The following is an 18904-nucleotide window of genomic DNA, read 5'->3' as shown; positions in this document are numbered from 1 at the left end:
TTTCGCACCTGAATTATACACAAAGAAGGAATTCCGTAACGCTTGGTCTATGAGATGGAAAAATATTTTTTGGTAATACCATTTACCCCGATTTCTTGCAACTGGCTGGGCTGTAACATGATGATCAATTTTTTAAATACCTCCCATAGTGTTCTTATAATGATGAACTAATTTGGTTTTCATTCTTATCTTCTAACTAAAATATTTCTGCGGTATAAACTGAAGACATCATGAAAATGTCCTTTTCATCGTGCCCTTTTTATAACAGTCACTTTTCCACTTTCAAACGAGAAAGGTCACCTTTCATAGTTTCTTTTTTTTTAATCTGATGGCAACTCCTTCCTAATCGTAGATGTCACTAGAACATTCTTGCACCAGTACATCGTCCAACAGTGGAGACGTATAATAATTGTCAGTGATCAGACATTAACCTTTGTCTAACAGTGGTTTCATCAGTGATACAACCACTTAAACAGACGTAACAATATGTTCAAAATCACTATCAAGCTTTACTCCTTCTCTGTGTAAATAATACTGTTGCGTGCGTACGGGTTCGTTATGAAATGAATGCACAAGTCCGATGAAAAATGAACAAAATTTATTATTATCACAACAAAAAAATGCTTAAATGTTCTCAAATTATCATGCAGTATTACAATATCTCACAGTAGTTATCTTTTAACTACTCAAATGTCTAATAGAACGTAATTCAAAACAGCTAAAGAACTCTAATCCGAGAATTCGCTACAATCAACAAGAGCAGTTTTCTAAACAACAACAAACTAAGCAACTACTACAAGCTGAGATGTTTTCCTCCTTTTATAAAATTTGAAAATCACGCGCTAGAATTTTCCAGTACTTTCTCGAAATCAAAAAGAGATATTTATTTATTTAACGCACGCGCTCTTGTAATTTTAATTTTTCCGGCTTAGCTTTCTTTTAATATTCGTCACGCGCTGCACTGCGCGAGAAATAAAACCATTTAATTTATAATTGAACTAACATTAGCTTTTTAAATACCAAATTCGTAACACTGCCCCCTTCCCAAGGACTGCACGTCCCGGGCAGTACAATCCCTGGACAGGAAGCTAAACTTACAACTGTGGCATAAACATTACATTACAATATCAAACAACATGAACAATAAATGCAATAACTAACTTAAACAAATCAAATGCTATCAAATACTAAATACAAAACAAATACTAAATACAAATCAAATACTAAATACAAATCAAATCAAAAAGGACCATGGTCTGATACTATTTACAATTATTTACATTACGTACTATGGCCATAGTAATGAGCTAACCTGTCGTAATGAACGACTTTAGGTTTGGAGTTCGAAGACTTACGAATCCGAACCACGACGTCATTCAGCCTTTTTAGGACTGTATACGGGCCATCCCAAGGTGACTGTAATTTCGGACAAAGTCCTTTCCGTCGAGTCAGATTCCACAACCACACCTTGTCTCCTTCGTGGAACTGATGTTCAGTAGCTCTTGTGTCGTAGCGGGTCTTCATCTTCTCCGTCGCCAAGTTGACTCGCTCTCGTGCAAAGTTGTGCATCACTTCAAACCGGGCCTGGAGATCTTGAATATATTCCTCAGACGATGAAGGAGCATCCGGAGGGCGGCCAAACAATAGATCACAAGGCAGACGAAGGTCACGACCGAAGAGCATCTGTGATGGAGAATAGCCGGTAGTCTCGTGGACAGCACTGCGGTAAGCCAGTAAAAAGAGTGGTAATTTCTTGTCCCAGTCCTGTTGGTTTCTGGAAACCACTAATGAGAGGTTATTAAGGATGGTTCGATTGAACCTCTCTACCATGCCGTCCGACTGGGGATGCAATGGCGTCGTTTGAGTTTTGTCAATGCCGAGTAGTTTGCATAGTTCTTTGATTACTGCCGAGGCAAAATTCCTTCCCTGATCGGAATGTAACTGAAGAGGCACTCCGAACCTGGAAATCCAGTGCTGTATTATTACCTCAGTTACTGTGACAGCCTCTTGATTAGGAATAGGATAAGCTTCAGGCCACTTGGTGAAGTAATCAATGACAACGCGTATGTATTTGTTGCCATCAGCAGTTCGTGGCAGAGATCCCAGGATGTCAAAGGCGATACGTTCAAAAAGCACCCCTACGTTGTAACGTTGCAGCTTGCCTCGGCTGCGTCTCCTCGGTCCTTTCCGACCTGCACAGGCATCGCAAGATCGGCACCACTTTTGCACGTCATCCTTTGCATTATTCCAGTAAAAGCGCTCACGAACTCTCTGCGAGGTCTTCATTATTCCAAAGTCACCTCCAGTAGGGGTGCTATGTAACTCTTTAAGGACATCAGGAATGCGGGATCTTGGAAGTATAAGTTGCCATCGGAACGTCTCCCCATCATCCGATTCGAATTTCCGGTATAAGACGCCGTTTCGAATGTGAAGTGAATGCCAGAGTGCCCAATATTGTTTGGTTGTAGGACTACAGATAGAAATGTCCTGCCAGGTAGGTTTTCTGTTTGATGACTCCATTAAATCAATTATGGGTTTAATATCGCGGTCTTCCAGCTGGTCTTTCCTGACTTCATCATCACTCCACGGGTCTCGATCAGCCAATGTCGATGTTGTAATTTGTCTTGCGACCGGAGTCAGCAGCTCGTATTTCACTTCCACCCTGGAACAATATCGGCAGCTTTCTTGGCAAGGTCTTCTAGACAGGGCGTCGGCGTTTCCGTGTGATGATCCCTTACGATGACGGATAGTGATGTCATATTCTTGGAGTCTCTGTATCCACCTGGCTATTTGACCCTCAGGATTCTTGAAATTTAAAAGCCAGGTCAATGATGCATGATCGGTGCGGAGCAGGAATTTTCTGCCGTATAGATAGTGATGGAACTGTTCTACAGCTTTGACTATGGCGAGCAACTCTTTCCTGGTGACACAATAATTCCTCTCCGGTTTAGACAGGCACTTGCTCCAGTATGCCACTACACGTTCTTGGCCGTCTATTTCTTGGGACAAAACAGCACCAACACTTTCATTACTCGCGTCGGTGCCGAGAATAAATGGTCGGTCAAGCTGAGGATACGTCAGGATTGGAGCAGATGTTAAAGCCTCCTTTAAGTTGTTAAATGCATCCTCACATTCTTTTGTCCACAAGAACTTTTGGTTGCTCTCTGTCAGCTTGTGTAGGGGTCTTGCGATGGAAGAAAAGTTCTTCACGAATTTCCTATAGTAGGTGCAAAGCCCTAGGAAGCTTCTCAGCTGATGGACATTTTCGGGACGTTTCCAGGATTTAACGGCTGATACCTTTTCAGGATCCGTGCGCACACCTTCTGCAGAGATGACATGTCCCAGGTAAGTCACTTCCTTTCGGAACAATTTGCATTTAGCGGGACTCAGCTTCAGATTGGCTTCTTTCAGTTTCTGAAGCACCTTCCTAAGATTTTCTAAATGTTCTTCAAAACTCTTTCCGACGATGATGATGTCGTCCAGGTATATGAGGCAGGCTTCGTAGGAAAGGCCTTTCAAAATAGTCTCCATGAGGCGTTCGAATGTTGCCGGCGCATTACACAGTCCAAACGGCATCACCTTGAATTGCCAAAGCCCTTGTCCCGTAGTAAATGCCGTCTTTTCTCGGTCATGAGGGTGTATTTCTCCCTGCCAATACCCACTCTTTAAATCAAGCGTTGAGAACCACTTGCTTCCAGAAAGAGTGTCTAGAATGTCGTCAATTCTAGGAAGAGCGTAACTGTCTTTCTTCGTAACCTCATTCAATCGGCGATAGTCAACGCAAAATCTTGTTGAGCCGTCTTTCTTTCTGACGAGAACGATGGGAGATGCCCATGGACTTGTTGAAGGCTCGATGACATCGCCTTCTTCCATATCTTTTAACAGTGTTCGCACCTCTTCCTCTTTAGCAAACGGCAGACGCCTTGGATGTTGCTTGATCGGGGGATGATCGCCGGTATCTATTCTATGTTGTGTCAAACTAGTTCGACCCACGTCAGAAGACGAGCGGGAAAAAACAACTTGAAGATCTTTAATGACGCGATCGGCAGCATTCCTCTCTTTATCGTTTAATTGCGCATTCTGCAATAACTCCGATGTAATTCTCTCTGAGGACACGGATTCTTGGATGTTACTCTTTCTTTCAACGGTGGTTACTGGAGTACATGCTGCAACCACTTCACCTTTCTTAATAATTCTCCCCCTCTCAGTTACATTGGCGACTCTCACCGGGATAACCGTTCTGGATAGGTCGACGAGTGTTGAGGCTACTAGTAGTCCTTTTGGGCTATTACAGTTATTGGGATATTCTATGATGCCGTAGCGGAAATTTCTGTTTTCGGCTATGGATCCAGGAAGTAAAATTTCTGTTCTTGCCGGTATTGTGATATTGTCTTGTGCTATGATTTTATGGACAGATTTAACTTCATCATTGACTCCAAATAACGCTATGTCCTCAGATGTAGAATGCAATTCGTTATTTTTAAAATCCAAGCAAAAATTGTATTTCCTTAGAAAGTCCAATCTGAGTATGCAAGAATCAGTGATCTCTGCTACATATGCCGTGTGATGGTAAGCGGCACTTCCAAAGGTGATGTTAGCATTTACTTTTCCATCGATGTTGATCTTCTCACCGGACACAGTCTGTAGGGTAACGCAGGGCGGCGTCCAGATAAGTTTGCTTCCCAGTTGTTGAGCCAAATCTTTTCGGATGATGGTAACGTTGGCTCCTGTATCTATCGTCATATTGCAGGGAACTCCATTAATATGTCCTATTATGAAAAGTCCATTACTGCCGCCTCTCACTGCAGAAATCTGAAGCGCTTTAAACTGGGGCTTTTCATGATCTGGAAACCTCCGCCCCGCGAGATGGCCACTAATTAGTTTCCCTGCTGTTTGTTAGGAGCGGTCTTAGCATCCGTGCCCTGGGTTGTTCTGCAGTTTCGTCGGATGTATCCTTCAGCACCGCAGTTCCAGCATTCTACGGTCGGTTTCTTGTCACCAATATTCTGTCTCAAGGCGTTCAGTTGTCTAGTTAAATCGTCTAGACGAGCAGTGACTTGATCCCCTGGCTCCTGGACTTGAGCAGCTCTGACTGGATGGCGGTCTCGACGGGTGGCTTGCTGGGCTGCCTCAAATTTCATGGCATACACTAAAGCGCTTTTCAGATCTTTAACATCCGCCATTCGCAGTGCTTTCCGTATTTCAGGGTCCTGGATGCCATCGATGAAATATTGCAGGGACAGGATTTCCCTTGTTTCTGTCGGGCACTCTGAAAAGGCGTGATGTGACAGCCTTTCAACATCCGTGGCGAGCTCCTGAAGCGTTTCGGTGAGCTTCTGTTGACGAGATTTTAATTGGAGCCTGCTGTAGTCTTTTAAACATTTCTCGCCGAAGCGCAGCTCCAAAGCACCGGATAGAGCTTCGAAATCTAGCCTTTGATTTTCGGGAAGCGTCTGCAGGATATCCGCTGCGTCTGCTCTCAGAGAAGTGGCGAGATGACAGGCCTTAGCTTGGGAATCCCATCCATTTGCATCCGCAACGATAGAAAATTGTGTCCTATACACCTGCCAGGAGGTCTTCCCATCATATGTAGATAGTTTCAGAACGGAACGAGCAGGCATCGATAAAAATTTGAAACCTTCAGAATTGTTTCCTACCGTCGCTATGCACTTCTTTAGGCTGTCAACGTCTTTGGCGACGGCAGCAGAAACCCTATCATCAATTTGTTGTTCGACGGCAGAAACTCTCTCTTCTGTATTTTCTTTTACAGAAGAAATTCTTTCTTCTACTTGTTCTTTTACCGAAGAAACTCTTTCTTCTATTTGTCCAACTTTAGTTTCAACCGCGTCTATTCTGCCTTCCATAGCCTCAAATTTATTTTCTATTACGCAGGTAATTTCTCTTTTCATTTCGTCCTGACCTGCTTTCATCTCATTTTTAAGAGATTTCATCTCTTCCTTAACGGATTCCTGGCCCAATTTCATTTCTCCTTTAACGGATTCCTGGCCCAACTTCATTTGTTCCTGTGCCGTTTTCATTTCTTCCTTGAGGGATTCCTGGCCCAATTTCATTTCTTCTTTAACGGACCTTTGACCAGCATCCATTTTCTTTTTAATTTCTTCTTTAAAAGATGTTTGGCCAGCTTCCATCTTTTCTTGGAAAGCAGCAAAAGCAGTAATGAGCTGTCTCAATTGTTCTTCCATCCCTCTTGTTATTGGCATTCAAATCCCACTTCTGACACCAAAAATTGTTGCGTGCGTACGGGTTCGTTATGAAATGAATGCACAAGTCCGATGAAAAATGAACAAAAATTTATTATTATCACAACAAAAAAATGCTTAAATTTTCTCAAATTATCATGCAGTATTACAATATCTCACAGTAGTTATCTTTTAACTACTCAAATGTCTAATAGAACGTAATTCAAAACAGCTAAAGAACTCTAATCCGAGAATTCGCTACAATCAACAAGAGCAGTTTTCTAAACAACAACAAACTAAGCAACTACTACAAACTGAGATGTTTTCCTCCTTTTATAAAATTTTAAAATCACGCGCTAGAATTTTCCAGTACTTTCTCGAAATCAAAAAGAGATATTTATTTATTTAACGCATGCGCTCTTGTATTTTTAATTTTTCCGGCTTAGCTTTCTTTTAATATTCGTCACGCGCTGCAGTGCGCGAGAAATAAAACCATTTAATTTATAATTGAACTAACATTAGCTTTTTAAATACCAAATTCGTAACAATAAGAAACAAATGCAGTCTTACTCCTGCATAACCATAAATCTCCACATCCCAAACCAGATCAGTTCAGTTGCATATGTCGGATCCGTGCCAATCTAACCTTACAAAGCATCAGACGTTCATCTACAGTCACATTAAGATCTGAAATGTATAGTAAATAAAATTTTTCATTCAGGTGTTTAAAAATTCGCCACATTTTATAAAGCTTTGTATTAACTGATCAACATATTCATTGTTCACAAAACACAGATATTTTTGTCATAACATTACGAAGGAATGAAGTTTCAACACACTCAGTTTTCGACCGACATATCTCTACAGCTGTCTTCTTTACAATATCTTGTAAAATATGCAAGGCAAGATTAATTTAATTTCGTGTTCATTCATTGAAACCCACCTTTTCTCCTCTGCGTTTTGATTAAAAGGTTTGGATTTGAATACATTGTTGTGCGTATCTATTAGTTTCTGTGGTGATAAAGTGCAACAAATTATTTTAAATAAGCTGCTCATAATATTCAGTGTCTTCTATGAAATTTGAGGTGTCAACTGTTGCACCTACATGTGTTGATCGAAACGGAAGCCCTGGAGGATGGAGACGAATTTTATCTAAGCATAACGTTCTTTACAGGAAGAAATATCACTTGCATCATTACTTTCCGTATATTCGTCTGTAAAAATTATCGGTATCCGATCCAAAGAAGTTAAACTATATTCCTCATCGACGTCTGAATCCGGCAATTCAAAAACAGAAAACGTTTTGGTATCAAATTAACGGAAAAATAACAGAAACTAAAATGTGGGAAAGCGAAACTCTCATTCCGAACATTCTTGCACCTTGCTTGTCTTTGTTTCGCTGAGCAGCTAAACAAGCACACGTCTTCTCCATCTATTATGAAAGTAGTAAATTAAGTCTTAAATGAATATCCTAAAATGAATCCGAACTTAGTTCAGGCTTTACGAGAAACTACTTTTTCTACTGCTCGATGTCAGTTCGGGCATCAGAAGTACATGGGCGTAGCCAGCTCAAAATACGTGGGGAAGGGGTTGCCGGCTACGACTCCTATGGCTATACTGTTCTTCTACTTATTACAGTATCGTCAAGTATACGGGTAATTATTACGTGACAAATATATTATGTTAATGACAGTTATCTTAATATAAATAATAATTATATTATAAATTTTATTAATAATAAAATTTATAATATAATTATTATTTATATTGAGATAACTGTCATTAACGTAATATATTTGTCACGTAATAATTAAAATTATGTAACATAATTATGGATGTATTTCATTTAGTTAACGTATTTATCATTATTACCTTACAAGCATATTAAATGCATAACTCAGTATTTCTGTTTTTCACCTTAACCGCTTACACCTTCATTAAAACAATTTTAAAAATCATGGTAAAAGAAATAATAAATTACAAAAATAGAATAATGCTAGTAAAAGTACTTCTAGTATTTTACGTTCATTTCTTTTTCGCATACATAGAAAGAAATGCTAAAATATTTTTGAAATTCATGTTACTTTTTCCTAATACTCCTATAAAGATAAATAAATATATAAAAATCGATATTTCTATACTTTATGATTACATAGTAAAGATATTGAATTAAATACATAAACGTTGTAAGTGCAACATTTATTTTGGACATAAAATTAAATTGCAATATAAAAAGGTAAAAAAAAAAAATAAAGCAAAAATGTTTCTGGCCTTTCATTTTGGTTGGGCAAATAAAATACACTGCTGGCCATTAAAATTGCAACACCAGGAAGGAATAATCAGACACGCGTCAAAATCTTACGAAAGAAAAAAGAGGTTGGGATATGCAACTGATTAATATTTCAGCGCATTTAGACGAAGCAGGAGGGACAAACGACATCTGAAGCACTGCATAAAAGAAAAGTTGTGTAGTGGATTTCTGATTTTAAAAGCGCTTTGTAAGGTCGGAGTTTGATCAGAATATCGTGTTATCCCTGGAATAATAAGAAGAAATCAACAAGTGTCGGAATTCGATAGAGGCAGGATCGTTGCCTATCGAAAGTGTGGATTATCGTTCCGTGGTATCGCCCACCGCACTGGTCGACATAAAACTACTGTCATGCGATTATGAAATCAGTGGATTGCTGAGGGTCATACTGAACGGCATGCAGGATCTCAACGCCCTTACATGAATAACGCCCGCGAGGACAGACATATTGTGAGGTCAGCCCTGCAAAAGCGTGCAACCTCATCATGCACCATTAGTCAGGAAATAGGCATATTTGCAGCACATCCAGTATCCACTGGTACTGTGCGTCGACGTTTGTAGCAACGCGAACAATCAGCACGGTTACCATTACTTCGGCGTCCATTGACGATGCAGCATAGGGAGAGATGGCGACTCTGCTGCGCCGAACTATAAAGCTGGATACAGGAGTGGCACAAATTCATCTTTTCAAGCGAGTCCCGGTTCTGTATGAGGTATTCTGATGGCCGTATACGTATCTGGAGGCTTCGAGATACGTATACGGCCATCAGAATACCTGCTTGTATTCGATATCGGCTTAGAGGCTCTGCAACTGGTGTGATGCTACTGGATACACGACACGCACATCTCTGGTTTGCATCGACAGTAATTTGAAAGCAGATCGGTACATTTCTGACGTCTTACGTCCGGTGGTTACACCCTATCTTCGAGGCCTGCCAAACGCCATCTTCCAACAAGATCATGCATGACCACACATTGCACGTCGAGTTCTGATCTTCGATGTATTTCTAAGCATACCTGCAAAAAAATTAGAGTTTTTATTCAAAATTTCCTAAGATATACGTGAATTTACATTTTTGAACGTTTCGAAATTTGGCGTATTTATTATAAAGGATAATAACAAAAATTTGTGGGTTACGCACTTTGTTCAACTTAATTGAAAGAACGAACGATGGACGTTTTTTCCACTAGTGAATCAATGAAAAAAATGGAAAGAAAGTAGATTACTATAAATTCAAAATTTCGTCAAGTGATTTGTTCTTCGCGCAAACTGAAAACAAAATGTGCCAGGATAAAATTTTTAATTTCTCCGTATATTTCCCACCCAAAATTACAAAATTTAATATCTAGGCCTAATTTGTATCGTAGTAATGAAATATGGAAAACAATTGATATGTTATTGAGAAAAAGGCCGATTTTGTTACAAAATACCTATATTAGAACAATACTACAAAGAAATCTAACACAGTAAATATTGTGAATTTGGTGTGTACTATGCTAGCTCCCAATATCGCTTTTGCTATTTGCGAAAACTGACTTGTGTTATGCTTTCAAGAATACATCCGCAGAGAATGGTATGCAGTGAACATGAAATAATGAATTAATAATCACAACACCTTAAATATGGATGATTTTAAATTAACAATACATTTATTAAAAATCTCTGCAATTAATACACATTTACGGAGCTAGCCCATGAAGAAATAATACTTTTCTCTCTAGGGGAAAAAACTGCTACATTTTTTATATTAAGATCATTACACTAGTGATGTAAGAGGTGTAATCTCATAGCAACAAAAATACAACATCGGAAGCCAAATCCAATCACGAGGAGGGAGTTTCCCCATGTGCGTGGCGCGGTACAGAATGCTTATATACCTCACGGGTCTAGTATAGATTTTACCCGGCAGCGGAGAAATCTCTAGTAACTTCTACTTCTCAAAATTACTGGAAGGCATATGAGGGGCGGATAAAATTACAGTTACATTTAGAGACAATTTAGAGTAATTCAATTAAAATGCCAGTTACAATTATACACGAAGTAGAAAAATATTTCTAGTTCCTGTATAATTGTAACTGGCATTTTAATTGAATTAATTAATCATTAAATTCTATGTTTCTGTATAATATTAACTTTTTTTTTTTTTTTTTTTTTTTTTTTAACTAGAAAAATTTGTTTGCGATGTCTGGCGACTTTCGGCCATTTCTTGCCAAATTTGTGTACATTGTGCACAGCATTCTCGAAAATGATTACCAAAAAATGTGTTAAAAAGAAAATAAAAAAATAATTAATCATTAGTTTGAATACGTTTACTTTTTTCAGAACGTTTACGTGTAAAATATTGTCGCTGCATATACATGAGAAAGACAGACTTCAAATGCTTTCTCTATATCGGACTTTTCTTCAATACGATCACATCCATTACATGTTCATCCTTTCTATTTTCTAGATAATTTCATATGACCATTTCAGTTTTTAATACCTGGAATTAGTTATCAAATTGTACTTCGTATCAGCTGATAATGCATTCTGGAAAATTAGACAGCTGAACGTACGACGGGGATTTTGTATCAACCCATTGCATTTATAAACGATACTGTGAATGCTCTAAGAGTAGTATTTCCCTCCTTTCCCTTTAATCCAAAGCTACTGCTCGGGTTGTATACAGACAAGGAAGGAATATTTTACTGAAAATCGCCTTTTCGCAAGTTTATGAAATTGCGAGCGGAGGATCAATCATATTTCCAGAAGCTTTCTCATCGTTCCAGATTTTATTTATTCAACTCATCACTGATGTTGCTGAATGAGTTTAAATTCAGTTTTTAGTAAATGTTTTGAATCAAAAAACATGATTCATTTAGATGCACATTTTTATTTTATTATTTTAGATTATTAAGTGCTGTGGAATATAAGAAATTCCTTCTTTTAAGAGAACATTCTATTTTTCCACAAAAAACAGTAAATAAAGGGAATAAATCGGAGTATTCAATTATAACCATATTGTGTTCTCTATCCGTGGCATAAATTGGCCATTTCGTGTAGGCAGTTGTAATGAAACTGGATCCCAAACTGGAAAGAAAAACGATCTAAACGAATAAGCAAAATATCTGTTCACTTTGATTTGAATTTGGTCAAACTATCATAGCCTGCTGTGGTATCTACTCGCCCAAGTTTGCAAGGAAAGATTCATAAGAATTTTACGAAATCTTATTTATTAATAAAATTTTAAAAATTTTGTTTCAGTTTGCACCAACAGTTTTTTTCAAAATATTCTTATTTGTTGAATTGCAGAGATAATGTATGTTTAATATGATATTGTTGAGATATTGTCTACCGAACCCATGATAGAGTATGCGAAAAAAAGCTTAGTCTCAAAAACCCAGTTTCTATCTGTAAATTACAGGTCTGCAATTACAGAGACAGAATTATTTGTATAGTTTTCAAAAGAAGCCTTCAATCCTAATATTGGAAATATCTACTCCAGTTCATAACATTCATATATTCAAAACTTGGGTGTTTTTAAATTCGCGAAGGAATTCATTTCCGAGGTAATGACGTTAGATACCAGGGTGCCGACGCGCGAGATCCTACCTCTAACAAAATACAATTAAATATTGAGAATAGATTCCAGTATTAGATAAAAAATCTTAAACCTTTTTTATACTACTATCTTATGTAAATATGATAATGTAATTAAAAGTACAAAATGTGTAGAGATGACCGTCTAGCGCATGGAAAGCTGTTCAGCTGGTATGGTACATAAAGGTAAAGCCCCAATCACCCAATGCCAATAAAAGAGCTTATTACATGAAAAATAATTAATTTACTACAATACAGTATAATAAAATAATAGATACGATACAGGTGCAAATAAATATATTTAAGTTTCAGGCACAATACTGCGATTTAAAGTTGCCAATGGTCTCTTATTGCTTTCAGTGCTGCAATAACTATAATTATAAATTCTTGGTTAGGAATGTCCCTCATTTTGATAATAAAATATTTGAAAGGATGGCTGTAGAAGGAGCTAAGTTGTTCACTTTCCAACTCTTCATGAATTGCGATATCACGCACATCTTCTCTCCGCCAAATTATATTTAAAAACTATTTTATGATTTCCTATATTTTTCTTTATTGAAATATTTAATTTATAATATATTTGGCGGAGAACAAAGTTCTGCTCTGTTTGTAATGTGTTTCTAAAGGACTTACACGACTAGACCAAGTAATCACCATTTCAATAACGATTGGCATTTTTTAAACTAAAATGCCGAAATTTACCTGCGATGAATATATAGAATTAGAAATTCCAATTTATATTTAGGAAAAATTTAAACAGGCTTGATTGATAAATCATTGCGTTTAGTGTTTAAATTAATTCCTGAATAAAACGTAACTCTGTTTTACATCTAGGCTAACTTCAGTTTCTGTAAAGACTTCCAAAATTCTCCACTTGCTAACCGTATGCCAAATGAAAACCGTGCTGTTTTAAGCGTATTTAAATAATAATAATAATAATAAACTTACATTAGAATTTTGTTGCAATTTCCTTCTATTTCAATTTAAGTGAACAGTCGTCACTCAGGCGAAATACATCACAACCACCATCGCAAGCATAACGTAGCCATAACCATCAATTTATTGTTTCATAACCACCGTTTTGCCTCAAAGAGACATCGCAGTTTTATTTAAAAAACTTCCGAAATTATCCGTGAACGTTTGTAGTTCTCAAGGTAATTTTTCAGAGTTATATACCACAAAACGGGACAAAAAAACTGGTGGTCAGCAACTTTTCGTATTAAGTATTACATTTGATAAGTTAATTCTTCGTATTAAAGTTTGTTTCGAAAAGTTCGATTTCAGAATTTTCATTCAAACTTAAAATGCAAACCTTGAATTAAAACTCAAAGAATAAATTTGCCCAGTTTTGAATTCACGAAATAACGTAAGCTTGCGCCTCCTTCACTAAATATTAATAATTAATATATATATATATATATATATTGCATCTTGTATATACAGTACAAAGTCCGAAATCCGGACTTGTCGGGATTTCGGCGATTCCGGATTTGGGATTTTTTCGGATATTAGATCATTAATTTAAATCTGGTAAGATGGCATGCAGAAATTATACAATTAAAAATATGAAATCGTAATTTATAAACTAAAGAGAAATTATGATCTCAAGGGTATCAAAATTTACAAAAAAAAAAAAAAAAAAAAAAAGTTAATATTTATTTGTTTACTTTATTAAGCATTTCCTTCAATGTAAGTTGCAGGCAGCCCCAGAATTGGAAACTCTTTTCGACATAATCGAAAGTTCAAGCTTAATTTTTCTAAAATTGCAGTAATAATAACAGATTGCAAAAACTAATAAGCTGGATTAAATTAGAAGATTAAGGATCAGCGGAGTATGCTACATAAACTGAAATGCCTTAGAATCAGTAAAGATAATTTTAGTCTAGCTCAATAGCGTCCGTTATACATTATTGGCTGCGTATCACAAGATTGACGACGAAAGCCAAAGTTGTTTCGTTAAATTTGCTCTTGCTCCTACTGCGTACTGAATTAAGCCTGAATTGTATTAGTTATTTACTATGTTTATTTCTTGCTCATGCTTCAAACTAATCCCAGTCCTGAATAAATAAACTCCCACATATCCTTAAGGCTTTATCTAGGGCCGGCGCTAGACTCCGCCGGGTGCAGTCTCCACAGGTCCTAAATTGTGATACAAAGCGCTTTCTTATGTTCTAAATTTTCACCGCGTCTAAACTCTGGATCCCAGGTGCTTTCCTTAACTCATAAAAAACTTCTCATCCCTTAAATTTGCCGCTCGGTGGTTCCTCTAATTCCAAACATTTAGTCTTCCCTAAATTCTGCCGTTCGGTGCCGACATATTTTGCCGCCACTTCTGAGTTTATGGTGAATACCATATCAGTTATTCTTAATTAAAATAGCACTAAATGTAAACTTTTGGCCCATGAGTTTCATTAACAAAATTTATTTTTAGCATATGAAAAGAAATTTTTGTTGAATTTTTTTCGTCAATATTTATTAGAGCATTTAAAAATCTATAATCATCGCCGACCGTAATGTTAGCAAAAGAGGTTGCCATACTCTTGTTATTCAGTTACTAATATAATAAAAATCTGATGTATACACCACATGACTTCCTTGTACGAAATAATAAATTATACGCATTTTTCTTGCATTTCATTTAAACTTATTGGATTGAATATATCTACTTCGCCGACAGCGCATGAACCACAATAGAATAAATTCATTCTTTAAAATTCACTCTATTTGTTTACCATAGCGACACTCTTGCGCTAGGTTCACTTAACAGTATTATATTTCGTTCATATTAGAATGCACAAAATTTATATAGTGTTCAGAATGCACAAAATTTATATCATTTAAAGAATTATCTAATCGTTGCCACATGTTCTATTCAAATACTATAATAAAGCTAGAACGATGTATAAAAGAAATTAAGCAAACAAAACAAAAAAGAAACAGTTTTTCACAGACGATTGAGTATTTCTCATTCAATTAATTCAGTTCTCACTTCGCAGCAAAGCAAAAATACATAAAAACTCAAAATATTTGTATAAAAAATTACGACACTTATTTCCTCGAAAACATTCCAGAAAGAATTAAGCATGATTTAATTCGCAATAGTAAATGAAGGCGTTATCTTTGTTGTTGCGAAGCTAAGATTCTTTAGATTGGCAATAAACCCACTAGTCTGCTGGTTCAAATGTAAACAAGCAATGGTTGCCATAAAAAAAAGGCTTAGCGGCACTTAAAACAACTTTAAAATTGTTGATAATTCTAAAAATATTGCATAAAGATTTACTAAAGGCATAAAAACCTTAACCGGAAGATAAAAACAACATAATTCAATCATTTTTAAAGCAAAAAATGTACAATTTACAAACATATACAAATAAAGAAACTGAGATCACTGAGCCGGGTAACAGAGTGGATATATATATAAATATATTTATATACGTTTGGTGCGGCCAATTGCAACCAAAATACGAGGTGCACATCTACATATTATAGCAGACCTATATACAAAATTTCCACGTTCTAAGGCTACTAGTTTTTGAGTTATGCGAGATACGTACGTACATACGTTCATATAGACGCCACGAAAAATTCTCTTCAGAATTCATTTTAAACCAGTTTTATAATTTTTTGGAGGAAAAGAGTCTTTTCTTCTGTTCTTACGTACAGATATCATGCAAAAACATCGTGAAATTTCATTTGATAGCAGTGAAAATGGATATTATCGTTGAAATATGTTGCCTGAAACTTTCCGCGATTACAATACTTCCTTTTTACTTCGTACAAGGAAGTAAAAAAGTTTAGACATCACTGGATGAGTTATTACTGAAGCTGTCATGTATTGATAAACATGCGACGATAAAAGCAAAATATTATAAATAATGACTCTCCGTGCCGGCGTCAGGGATATGAAATAGGTGAATGTTTGCTTTGAGATGTATTCCAAGCAGATACTCAACAACGAAGCCAAATTATTAATCTCACAAATTTATGCTTACATGATTGTTTTCTATAACGAGTTATTTTATTTAGTTCCTAAGTGAAATTAAGAATCGGAATATTTAAGTGAAAATCTCCACACGTTTTATTATGGAAGAAAAATCAAATGCGCCTGTATGAATGAAGCATACAAAAAAATGTTTGTGGCTTTGAGGTCCGGATTTTAGATCATTTCGGATAATGGACCTCCGGATTTCGGACATTGTACTGTATATATCTGCATATGTATATGTGGGATGAGGTTGTACTTTAGAGCTATAGCAACAGTCTTATAGAAGGCAACGATAGTAATATTTAGTAGCGTAATTACGAAACCACGCGAAAAAAACAGACGTAATTAATATAAAGAGGAATCCCATGTTATTTTTGATTGGTTATTTATTGTGTCTTGTTTATGATTTGTTAAACCATGATCTGTTGTAAAGTTATATATATGACATCTGAAACCGCTTATCGCTGCTTCTGCGTGTATTATTCTGCTTGTATTACTCTGCTTGTACTTATCTCTGCTTGCTTGTATTTCTTTGCGTTTAACCCTGCGTGTATCTCTGCATATCTCAATAATAAATATTTGTTTTGCGAACCACGGCATTTTCTGTTTAACATAAATGAAATAACGTAAAAAACATTTTTTATCTTTAAACGACTTTCACATGAATGCAAACACTTCCGTGGAAATTTTAGTATGGTCAGTAGAACATCCGGGAAATGTTTCGATATAAGGGGACAAAGTGACAGACGTCAACGATAGCAGATACAAATGATTTTCTTGGAGCAAATGGGTTAACATCGACTTCCATTATTTGTGCGCAGATTCCCTACAACGCCATATCCAACCACATTAGCTCTCATTTCAGGAGACTTCGCCATGGTTTGGACAGCCCGAGCGATTATATACAAGATGTACGCTTTCGTGAAGTTCACATTCAAACCCAAAGTTTCATACATAAGTTGCTATTTTATTTATAATAGTACTTTACCAGACTATTATAAATATGCAACGTTTTCTGGTGTTTTTAATATACGAAGGTTTACTAGATAACCACTCGATTAAGCATCAAGTGTCACCCTTACCAGAGAAGGCGTCCACCTTTTGTCCGTAATTCATGCAGGGCGCTTGCTGCTTTGTTGTAAGCAATTTAATGTTTCCATTCTGTTTTGGTCGCGAAAAATGCAGTAACCAGGTATAGTTTTATACCAGTATGCTGGATAATTTTCCTTTAATAAATGAAAAGCAACACCTAGAATTATAAAATCACAAGTTACTTTTAGACTAGTGCATTTTAATTTGAAAAAAATCCTATATTTATGCCTAATAAGTAATACTAAATTCTGAACAGTAGTTTTTGAAGAGTTAACTTGCATGCATCAGTATGATTCATAACCTCACACATGAACGTTATAACGAAATAGACTAAATGAGTGGGCGGGATATGCGGTCCCTACGTGTAGGGAATCTCTCATGTGATGTATTAAGAATTACGCTGTTCGTACTAGCATTCCATAGGATACTCAAACACAAAATCACATGCCAAAATAATAATAATAATAGTAAAATATTAACCGGAAAATTTTCAGGTTTTTTAAAAGGCAATAAAAATCAAAGCCAAGCCTCCTTGTGAACGGTGTTTAAACTATATGTAGCGGCAACAGGTTCCGAAAGAACTAGGATGTAAAAATTGTATATAATTTGTTTCGTACGGAAACTGGATATAACACGTTAACCCCCAAATTACATTAAAATGTGAATTTTGAAAAAATATTTTTAAATTACATTTCTTATACCATAAATAAAGCAATTATGAAGTTTTATTCGCTTACCATAACTAGGTGGTGTGGTGTGGTGGTGTACTTAATTATGGCAAAGCTCACGAGGGCTATCTGCCTAAGGGAGTGCCTTCGTGGAGGACTTTCTAAGGGAAACTGGCTCGTATACACGTTACACATGGGGAAAACCACGAAAACGCCCATGCAGCCAGCCCGTTCGCGGGATTCGAACCTCGGACCGAACTACCAGTGTTCAGCGACTTTACCGCTCGGCCGCTGGTGGGCCTACCATAACTAGGAGTTCAGATAATAGGTGACCTATAAATAGATCGCTGGGTTCTTCTGGTAATGAAAGAACAAGCAATTTGCAATATTAAAAGATGATATAGTGGAGAACATTTCACAAATTATGTTACATCGCATTTTGTACAAAACGTAGGAAATCTTTCCTTACATTTTTTAAAGTGGCATCTTCTTTGGTTTTACCTTTTACCTGTAACAGGTAGTCTTTTTTTTCTAAATGTACAGATTCTATTACTTTTGACCTCGATAACATCCCCAAAAGTTTTCCAATGCTTATCTTAGAATTTATTCCCAGCTTGAGGTACACCAAACGCGATATATTTTCTGATTTCTTTGATACTTCTCTTTTCAGAATTTGTTAAATTGAACAGAATATACGTATTTATGACAGCCATGTCAATAACTCTTGTAAAAATTGGTCAGTACCATTTTTGCCACAATTTTAATTTATTTTTTTTTTTCTGACAGCCAGTCGTGCTGATGAACACCACCCATATCTTTTTGATATTGAGCTATAGTACTAGGTTACAAAATTAGTGGTTTTACTTTCAAACCTTTTTCATACCTTGAAAGTTAGGTTAGACCCTCTATGTAATCAAAGTTTGCTGCTGCTGTTACACACTTGTTATCCTTCCATTTAACTACAGTTATTTCTTTCCTTTCGTCGAAACAGTAGTCATAAGTACCACGATTTTTTCTTGCTAATGTCTTATCAGCCATTAAAGAGCAAGAAGCAGTTCTGTTGTTTCTAAT

The sequence above is a fragment of the Stegodyphus dumicola genome, chromosome 10, assembly GCF_044657685.1.
Source record: "Stegodyphus dumicola isolate Sdum_Otavi_A_Nest chromosome 10, ASM4465768v1".
NCBI lineage: Eukaryota > Metazoa > Arthropoda > Arachnida > Araneae > Eresidae > Stegodyphus > Stegodyphus dumicola.
This window is presented reverse-complemented; position numbering follows the sequence as displayed.